General features: G+C 40.3%; 1 long non-coding RNA gene across 1 annotated transcript; it reads left to right on the forward strand.

Annotated features, from left to right (window-relative positions):
* The first annotated feature begins 7,438 nt into the window (after positions 1-7,438).
* Positions 7,439-10,313, forward strand: LOC125748470 (uncharacterized). The gene is made up of 5 exons (XR_007399556.1): positions 7,439-7,710; positions 8,795-8,869; positions 8,963-9,022; positions 9,115-9,155; positions 10,134-10,313. It is a non-coding gene; the product is annotated as an uncharacterized LOC125748470 (long non-coding RNA).
* The last annotated feature ends 831 nt before the right edge of the window (positions 10,314-11,144 follow it).

The raw sequence follows: 11,144 nt of genomic DNA on the forward strand, positions 1-11,144 counted from the left end.
TACATAATGTTCTTGATGTACATTAGTTCTGTGCGGTAGATCTGCACCAAGGTTTTTAGTATAATATGGCCCTCAAGTGATAGCTCTGTGGATGAATGGTTTCATGGTTCAGGATGTCTACAACAAAATATGCATGCTGAGCAATGTAAATTTCTCGGTATAAGATTTTAAAGTACATTTTGCAAGGTCAGTCTTTAAATCCGTAAAAATGAACCATATTTCGAAAATTAGTTATCTCACTAGCCAGAAAAGGGCCTCAATGAAGAAGCACATTTGCTTCCAAAGGAGACTGACCAAAGTTCCCAGTTCAAAGGTCTCAAACATTGTAGAATTGTAGAAAATATAGTTCTGAGGTCACTCTAGGACTCCTTAGTTATTTGGGCCGGCTTTCAAAGTGCAAAACAGGTACATCAACATATTGATTCACTAAAGTTAATATACAGAAGTGAACTAATATTTATCCTAGATATTCATACGGAATTCAATACGGAATTAACCATCTTAAATTTATTTATTTTAGTAGGTTCTTTTGTCCAAAGTGAAACACTACCAGTTAAAAGTTTTTTCACACCACAGGTTTTTACCTTTTTTCCATTTATTTCATATAACTGCAGATTTTTATTCTTGTGAGAGGCATGGGACAGTTGAGTCAACAACTATAAATGAACATACAGTCGTGGAAAACATTAAGAGGCCACAGCACAATTTTTTGTTTCACTCATTTCTCAATTTATGGATATGCATCTGTGAACAATATATATAATTTATTTACTCCAGCCTGGTTTTTCTCTGTTTCTCATTAATGAAGGGCTTCTTCTTTGCTTTATGGGACTCCAGTCCTTCTTCTAGGTGCCTGATATAAACTGTCCAGCAGTGCATTTCAGACTTGCACTTAATGTGTCCCATTCCTTTTGAAGGTCACTTGAGGTCATCCTATGATCCACAAGGCACTGTTGGATAAATTAGGTCATTTCTGGCACCAGAAAGTCACTTCCTCCCATTACCTGGCTGCTTTCTAGCTGTTCCCATTGTCTCCTGCTTCACCTTGTTCTTGTACTGCTACTGTATATTAGAAATTTTGAGCTTGGAAGCAACCTGCTCCTCAGCGTAGCCTTCTGCCAGTAGAACCACGATTAAAAGGAGAATTTAAAAATGCATATTGTTTTAAAATAAAGAGTGGCCCCTTAGTTTCCACTGTCCAACAAAACAATTCCTTTACAACATGGAAAGAGTGTAAAAGTGCATGTCTGACATCCTATTAACTGGTTGTGTTGTGATTGCATAGTCAAATTCTAGGCTGCCCTTTAACTTTAAATGCACTAGTTTGATTAAATATTCAAGTGTCTCATTCCATGAAACACAGCAGAATTTAATGTCTCTTGTAGAAAGAATGCCTTGAATTTTCTCTGCTTTGATAACTTCTAGAGGAGGTTACTTTGCGGAATCAAAGATATGACAATTTCTTGCTAATAAATGTACTCAAATGGTGAATATACTGTAAATTTATGTGTTATCAAAGAAATACTGAGTGTATTTGTTGCAAATTTTAAGTCAACAACATGAAAATGTAGAAAATCCCAGCGTGTGCAAAAAAAGTTTTGACTGGTAGTATTTATACAAGTGAGGATCAGACAGCAGTGTCAGTCAGTCCCTGGAGCAAATGGGTTTAAGGGCCTTGCTCAAAGACTCATGGAATTTGAACCAGTCACCTTCCAAATACAGGCACACAATCTTAAGGTACAGGGCCAGAATAAGCAACTACTGAAGCCTTACAGGGTTGACACATATTCCTGGTAGCTTAAGGCACAAGGCTGGGGAATACTTTGGGTGGGATGCCAGTCCATCACCTGGTACTCACACTATGGTCAAATTAGACACCCGTTTTCTTAACCTCATGTTGTTGGACTATGGGAAGAAACTGGAATAGCTGGAATAGCCTATGTGAAACAGAGAGAACATGTACAGAGAGAACATGTACACTGCACACACACAGAGCAGTGGTGGGACTCAAGCCCCTAACCCTGGAGGGGCTGCACACAACTTCAAACTAAGCAATAAGCAAGTCGAATGTGGGATACTAACTGAAAAATCCCCCTGGTTTGTATGCACCTACTGCACAAGCCATCTGATTTCAAAAGGCTGACATTAGGTGCAAGCATGTTAGTCACAAAAAGTCCTTAGTTTCATGATGACACTGATCCAGATTTCAACATGACACAGAACCTGCTGCCCTCTACAGGATACCAAGGGATACCAGAAATAAGTCAGTAGAATTTATTTATGAATCACTTTTCACAGACAAGAGATCACAAAGCTCCGTATAACACTAAAGCAGCCATCAAAATAAAACACAACAAGAAAAATAAATTAATTAGAACACAACTAGTAATAAAACAGAATACAAGCAGAAGACTATTGAGCTCTATCCAAATGCCTGCTTAAACAAAGTCTTTAGTTGTTCTTCAAATGAGTTAACTGACCCAGCTGAGCGCAATGGCAGTAGAAGACTGTTCCAAACACCTTGGTGCCACAGACTGAAAGGCACAATCCCCGCGTGTCTTTAGCCGGGTACATGGGATGGCTAAGAGACCTTGTTTCCCCATCCTACATTCCAGAGAGGCTGTATAGCGGTGCACAATGCCAGTAAAGTACTCTGGCACTTACCCATGCAGAACTCTGTAGGTGAGCACCAACATTTTTAAAGGAATTCTGTACTCAACCGGAAATCAGTGCAGTGCATACATGATGGGGGTAATATGTGCCCTGTAGCCATATCAGGTTAAAAGCCTAGCAGCTGCATTTTGAACTAACTGTAGCCTGGAAAGGGAAGATTTCCTTAGATGTGTGTACAAAGCATCACAGTAGTCAAGACGTGAAGAGATAAATGCATTAAAGTATTTCAATTCCAGTTCTAAACAGAGCACCTTTATAGCACTGATTAAATTCAATGTACCCCATTATATCTCATCTGAAAAATGGAGCAATTCCTTTCTAAAATCAACAAAACAGCATCACTGGAGAAGTTTAAGTAATGTGATTCTGTACCCTGTCTAGGATAAGCAGTTAAAGAAGGATGGATGGATGCTTATGTAGAATATATTAAGTAATTTTAATATTTAAAAATAAATTGCAAATTATTTAAACAGAAACTGTACATATTTTCTGACTCATTGGGTATTATCACACCTCTGGCAGTCCCCCTCCCCCCTCGGGCACACAGGGCACTCAATGTATGAGAAAAGGATGTGATCCAGGAAAGCACCAGGCCCAGACGGTGTCTCCCCCTCCTGTCTCAAAGTCTGTGCTGACCAACTGACTACAGTCTTCAAGCAGATCTTCAACAGATCCCTGCAATAGTGTTTATTGTTTGTACAGTGTCATTTGTTGTCTGTGTACTAAGGAGTCTCTAGCAGCCAGAACCAAATTCCTTGTGTCCCCCAGAACTCTTGGCGAATAAAGCTGACTCTGATTATACACTGTGTTCACTTTTCTGCCCGGCTTTCCTTTTCCTTCTGTTTTTCTCATGGAACATTATATAACATTCTTAAACAGCTGCATCTAAGGTGACATTGCGCAGCAGATTGAGCACAGATCCCACAGTAGCACATATGACATTTTGTATGTATTCAGCTACAAAAGATATGGATTCCAAATATAACTTTTGTGGCATTTAATCTGTGTCACATTTGTAGTTCTTATGGCATGACAGTGATTGTTTTTATCCATCCATCTCCCATACAGGTGATCCAGCACTGGGCCATTAAAGAGAGCTTTTTGCATGAGATTCAAGATTTTAATTTATTACATGCATTGGCAGAGTTTGATGTTTGCACTTAATGGGCAAAAATACAAAACTGCATCCTGCTTACCTTATGTGTTAACCCACATATCTGATGCACACGTGACCTATAACTTTGTCTACCTATAGTATAGGGTACCAACAAGCCACTTATGCAAAGGTGCAAAGTCCCAGTTAAGAACTTGTGCAATGGTGGTCTTGCCAATTAAATGCAATTTTGACTCAGGCGACTTGGGGGACAGCCCCTCCCAAAACTTCACCCATGGTCACAAGCATAAATGCACTGGTACACTAGGAGCAGAGATGTTCACAAGTCACAAAATTACAGTCTGAGTCAAGTCTCAGGTCTCCAGCGTGGTTCCAATTGGACATTACTATTTATAAAAAATGTAAATGCCTATTTGTTTTTTTCTATGAGTAACTTACAGTATGTGACAAAATGGGAATCACCAATCGAACAGTTCAAAAACAGCTTGTCTTCTAGTTCCTTAGTCTTACATACATTTTCAAAGTAATCGCTATTTCAAATGGCTTTGAAGCAGTAACAGTTTTGTAAGAACCTGTGTACTTTTCTAATGTAGATTTTAATTTTCTCAAAAATATGATGAAGACATTCCTTGAGCAAAACATCTATACTTTAATTAGTGTGAGCAGTTACAAACATAGACCATATAGGGTAAAACCTAACAACAACAATGAACTACACACACACACAGGTTTGTAATTATATTTTTGGGGACTCTCCATTCATTTATATGGGGAAAACTATAATCACAACATGATGACCTTATTCTCTACCCAGCCCTAACCACAATGTGACAAGTAATTTCTTAATGACTTTTAATAGGTCAGAAATTAGATCTGGTCTTTGTTTATAATGGGCCCTTAATTAATTTTACATTTATATATCTTGGGACATTTTTATCAGAATTTAGCTTTGTAGCAAAATTTTTATTTCAATTGCCAGTTATTGTGTCAGCCTGTGGGGTGTTTAGATTTATTATCATGAAAAGCCTTTGACATCATATGTAAGGGCCAGACTAACATAGAACAGTTCTTACCAAAGTGGCCATTAGATGGTGGCATTTCCCTGTGAAATAAAGTAACTATTATTTACTCTTTACATTTTGTATTTCAGCAAAGATGGGTGTCTTCAGGGGCGACATGGTGGTGCAGTGGTTAGCACTGGGTCACGTGTGTGCGGAGTTTGCATGATCTCCCCATGTCGTCGTGGGGTTTTCTCCGGGTACTCCGGTTTCCCCCTACAGTCCAAAAACATGCTGAGGTTAATCAGAGTTGCTAAATTGCCCGTAGGTGTGCATGAATGGTGTGTGAGTGTGCCCTGCGATGGGCTGGCCCCCCATCCTGGGTTGTTCCCTGCCTCGTGCCCATAGCTTCCGGGATAGGCTCCGGCCCCCCCACGACCCAGTAGGATAAGCGGTTTAGAAAATGGATGGTTGGATGGATGGTTGGATGGAAAACCACACAGTGTATTTGATTATTTCAAGGACTTTGAAATATGACCTCTCCAAACTGTGGCTGACCTCTCCAAACTGTTAGTTAATGGTGTGACAAATAATGGTGAAACCTTGATGGTCATTGTGTCATCCTTTGTGTGTGATGCTCCAGCACATTCATTATTAAGCATGTTAAGTCTCACAATGGCTATTCAGGATGTGACAAATGCCATGACGTTGGCGAGTGGTGAAATAAGATGACATGTACTGAGACCACAGCGAGGAAACGGTCTGATGAGTTTTTTAAAATACGTTAAGGATTCAGGCGACTTTAGCACGAGGACGTGGCATGGTGCAGGCACAGAAGGTGGACGGCCCACTTGTGGCTCAAAGGAACAAACGGGGTTTATTAACTGAACTAAAGAACACAAGAAAACACTAACAAAAACAAAGGACCATAAGGGGTCAAAAGTAAAGGGGAATAAACAAAGTGTAATTACAGAAATAAAGCAGGTAAGCATACAGACTTCAGAAACATCCAACAAAACTTAACAAACCACAAGGGAACTAAACAGAGGCAGAACTTAAATACAGAGGGGTAACGAGACTAACAAAGCTCGTCTGGGGAGAACTTTACAAATAGCTCAGACTTGTTAAAAATCTTATCTAGCTCTGATTTAAATGAACCCAGGGTTTTAGCTTAGTCTTCCTGCTAGTGTACTCCATCTTCCAGTGCCCCATAAACCTAAATCCCTCTTTCCTACACTACCCTTTTAGCCACGTGTTTAATCTCCTTACCTCAGCTAACTTAGCCTGGCTTGCACGTGGCATGGGAAGTATTCCAGAGAATACCACCGTGGATGTTCTGCTTCTAAGCTTATCCAGGACTTCTATAAATTTATCCTGCAGAACAGCCCTCCTACCCTTTCCTGTGTCATTGGTGCCAACATGCACCATGACTACTAGATCCACCCCGGCTGGGGCCAGAAGCCTGTCCACACGATTTGGGTGGTCCCCTACCTGGGCACTAGGGAGGCAAGACACCGTACGGGACCCTCTATCACGGGTGCACAAATAACTGTTTACACCTCTAATAACTGAATCCCCTACTACCACAACCTCCCTGCTCCTGGGGGTAGGTGGCTCCTTGGTGCCCAAGGGCCCACCTGCCTCCCCAGTCTCTTCAGACTCTAAAGCTGGAGGGACCTGAAAGCGGTTAGGCAGCATGACTTCAGGTGATGCCGCCTCTGTGAACTTTGTACGCCCTGTTCTACATCTATGACCTACATTCGCCAAGCTCTCACGACCTACCTGTTCTTCATTCTCCCCCCTCCCCGCTTGTGGCGTACACACAGTCTCCCTAGAAGGCGCATTAACTCTCTCCTTTAACTCACTGTTGTGTTGGATGAGAGCCAGTTGCTCCTCGAGGTCACGAATCTTGACCATGAGTGAGTCCACTAACTTACATCGCTTGCAGATGAAGTCTGACTGGACGCAAACTTCCAGAAGGGCAAACATCTTGCAAACACAAAACTGAGCGGGCCGCATAATTACCCAACTCACTATGACCCCGTCCTTTGCTCCCAGCCCAGTATATTAATATAGCATATTTAAACTTTTAGTTGATCTAATTAACATATAGTTAAAACAATAAAGTGCCGAGTGCAAAAAAACTATAAATTAACACTTGCGTTAAAAGATAACTTTTTAAATTATCCGACAGCGTCAGGATACTTCTAAAATAACCAAATTAACAATTACCTACTGGAGACTAACTTCCTGCTGAACCACTTTTAACTAAAAGTTGCTCTACGAAGGCCAAAAAACCTTCTCAAAGCAGGCTACTGCCGGAGTGGGAATGTCCTCCCATGCCCGACTGGCGACCGAGCAAAGCTCAGGAGCAACTGTCCTTTTCTGAGTTAACATCACCAATATTAGATATTATACCTCGCAGGTGTTTGCTGCGAAGGTACGCAGACAGAAACGCTCCCCCAGTGGTCAGTAACACTCTTGCTGTCTATTAAAAAGGACAGAAAAATATTCACGCAGACTGAGACAAAATAAATAAATAAAAATAAAAAATGAAACAACAACCACCCACATAACCGTATTGGCACACAAACACTGATATATACATTCAAATAATCCAGTCAACCCCTTCGCTTCAACAGGCGCACAACACAACACAAGTGCACACAGCATCTTCACTACTCCCACACAGTGCAGCAATCCCAGCAGCCTCTACATCAATCCCAGCAGCCAGTTGTGGAAAGTAGTGGAGTTTGAGGACAAAGGTACAGCTATTGCACCATCCAACTGGCTGAATGAGACGGATAATGAGAAGACATGCTACTGGCCACCATTTGATGGGCAGCGACTTCATAAGGCTGTCATAGACCACATCCCACCAGAACAGGACTGGCCCATTCACAGGCATATAAGAGCGTTGGTAAGGTGCGGTAAGCAACCATAATTTTTTGTTTTCTTAAAAATATATATTTTTTAACTCAAAACTTACTTTTTATGCTTCCGGTATCATATGAAAAACAATGTCTCAAGAAGCCTGTACAACTACTGTAGATTGCCCAACAGACATTCAATCAGATGAAGAAATGGATGTGAGGCAGAAAAGAAGAGCAAAGTAAACATTTGACATTTCATTTTATGTGCTTCATAACTGAACTACATAACTACATGGGGGACAGTGATGATGATTATAGCGACAAACATGCTCCCAAAAGAAGAGTCCCCCGACCCCTGATTTTATTAATGCAACATTATTAATATTATTGTTTTCCACGAAGTTTCCATATTCTACACTTTTCAAACTAAGTGACTAAAAATTTCACACTTTTTTTTTTAACGTGTCCTTTTTCATTTCATTTACATTTATTGCATTGCACTAGTTTGAGCATCCATTAACCTCTCTTTTATGTTTCACTGCTTTGAAAAGTTTGTTTTCAAACATCCCTTTTAAAATTTGTTTTCACTCCTTGCACAGCCTGAACAACACAACAGGCATTGCACTTCACAGTGGTCCAGCAATGGTAATTAAAACTTGGATAATTTTATTATTAGACTGCCGCCTTGCATTATTTAAGTTGGTACACATTTCTGTTCTGCAGACTGAAACACTGAAGGACGGCAAAATGAAAATCACCAAAGAAGTACAGTAAATATAAGTAATTGTTTAGTTATGGCTGCTGTATGTGGTAACTTGCCAGAGCCTTTTAAAATATCTGAAGTCAGTCTGATGATAAAATGCACATCAATATTTAATCTGACTCGGTGCAAGAAATATAACCCATAAGACAACATAAGGTTTCTCAGTAAAGTGTAGAATAGTAAATTATTTAAATTGTTTGTGTTGCTTAAATGATTAAAATGCTTTCTACTTAGGTTTTGACTTTGAAGACATATATACACACACACCTTCACAGCAGCAGAAAAGCACGCTGCCTATTATTGTATTCAAAATGTAAAGAATCTGTCTTGGACTGTCAGCATTTTACATGTAATTTTACTTTCATTCCAATAGACACACCGCAGAGTACCAGTCCCAAACACCATCAACCACAGTACCACACATTGCAGACGCCTTCTTGCTACCAAGGTTTGTAGTGTTTTTTTAATTTACATTTTTGTATTGGGAAACATGGCTAATAGTTAAGTTATTCAGTTATTACCTAAGCCCCCTATTCTGTAGGATCAAATCTTGCAGAGTCTTCCGGGGGTCACTCTGAAGATCCTCGGAAGATAATGAATGGTATGTAAAAGCTATGTGAAGACTAACTCACCTGTCATGAGTTCTAATTATTCATTGTGGTTTTTGACATTTTGCCTTTCTTTCTGCCCAAGACATTGTACTAAACGGAAGGATTCCACACGGGGTTAACGAGGTAGGTGTGGTCCACGAGAGGGCTGGACGGAGGGACGTGACAAATAAATCTTTCTATTATTTGTACTTGCTGGATGTCTCTAGGATTCTATGATCTTAATTGTAAGAATAGGAAAATAACGGCGCTATTGCCTTTTAGTTTAACATTTAAAAAATACGTTTAAAATGGCAGGTTGTGTTTTGTTTGAACAAAGATCGAACTTTTATTTATATTTTGCAAACTGCAGATCCAAAATTAAAGTAAAACATACAAGCATAATTAAGTCCCAGTTCCTAGCCGCTGCTCTCGTTCAGCAGCCAGCTCCTGTTTCCCCCGTCTTCTGATATCATTATACCGCTTTCGGTACTGTGGGGATGATCTAATGATGGCAGAAAACGAGGACACACTCACGGATACCACATCCCACGCCTGCTTTACCTCGGTAGGCTTAGGTCAGGGGTGTCCAATCTTATTTGCAATGGACCAGCGTGTACAGTATGCGGGTTTTCACTGCAACTCCCTAATTAAATTACTAATTAGAGGACTGATTGGCTGAAGAATCCTCACACCTGGATTTTAACACCTGACCTACAGGTTACCCCAAAAATCTGCATACACACCGGCCCTTTGCGGATAAGATTGGACACCCCTGGCTTAGGTGGAAGATGATATGCTCATGCCTTTTCACCTCGCGTATGAGGTTCTCATTTCTTAGAATGAAAAGCGATCTGGCTTTGAAAAATGGTCCCCACAACGTCAAAAAACAGGTTACATAGTGGGGGACATTTTCGCGCCTGGTGCTGGCACAAAGTCTGGTTTTTCCGCCCTCCAAATAGCAAAATGGATTTGGAGATAATTGCTCATAATTGTTAGCTCCGTTTTGCGTTAGATCGTCAAAATTGTGCCCATTGTGTTGCTTCAGCGAAGTGGAGTGCAGTACGGTATGCAGTTACTTTTACTATTACTGCATTATAATTATTATTATTTTGTACTGTATAGATATTGCTCCAACTTACTAGCAAATTCTACTTGAAGCCAGACTTAGGGAAAGGATCCGCCTGTACACAAGTGAAAGCAAAGGTTGGAGTCAGACAGCAGGGTCAGCCAGCATGCAGCCTCCTTGCAGCAATTGGGGTTAAAGGTCTTGCCGTGCCAAATTTAGTATGATTACTCTGCCATCCATGGGATTCAAACCAGTGACCATCTGGACAAGTCAGGGAGAAAAATAAAACAAAGACAAAACAATGCAGGCACTCTGCTGTTTTCTTTTGATCTATGTTAACAACAGCATGTTATTTAATTTTGGTATTTTACTGCCAAAAAAAAAACCACATACCCATATAAATAGACACAGATTACACGGAACAAATGACTGGGAACAAGGAAGGTCATTATTCTTACACTCGCCCATGGTATTGTGTTTTTATTTCTGATGGTTTCAGGAAGGATGTACTAAGTTGGTCACTTGACTGGGTTTCCTGTCATTCAGCTTTTTAAAAACGCAATTGATTCAGAAAATGCTTCATGGTAACTTCACAGTTGTAGATAATGTTATTAATATTTAACTTTATGCAAACATAATATTCATCAACAAAAAACAACAAGAAGCAACTTACATAGTCCCAAAGAGGGCAAAGAAGTGAAATTACACAGGCATTGTTTACAAAGCATGACAATTATTTAATGTGTTAAGGGGAACAGTCTCAAAATTGTGACAGCTAAAATACCGGCTTCAAAATGACAGCAGAACTGTGACAAAGGAGACCGTCATCTCACAGTGTGTATTAGTATAGGCAGCCATTTTGTGGCAGTCGAATAACAGTTATGAAATATGTGGCTGTTTTTCAGCTGCACCTATACTGTTCCCTCACAGTGACTTCCCCATTCTCTGGTTTGTTGAGCCTTTTTGGAAAGGAGCTTGCAGTGGGAAATGGATTTACATCTCCTTCATAAATCAAACAACTGGATTCTTTTCTTTTTGGACGGTGGTCAGACCTCCCCATGCAGCCG

Source organism: Brienomyrus brachyistius, chromosome 9, assembly GCF_023856365.1.
Source record: "Brienomyrus brachyistius isolate T26 chromosome 9, BBRACH_0.4, whole genome shotgun sequence".
Taxonomy (NCBI): Eukaryota; Metazoa; Chordata; class Actinopteri; order Osteoglossiformes; family Mormyridae; genus Brienomyrus; species Brienomyrus brachyistius.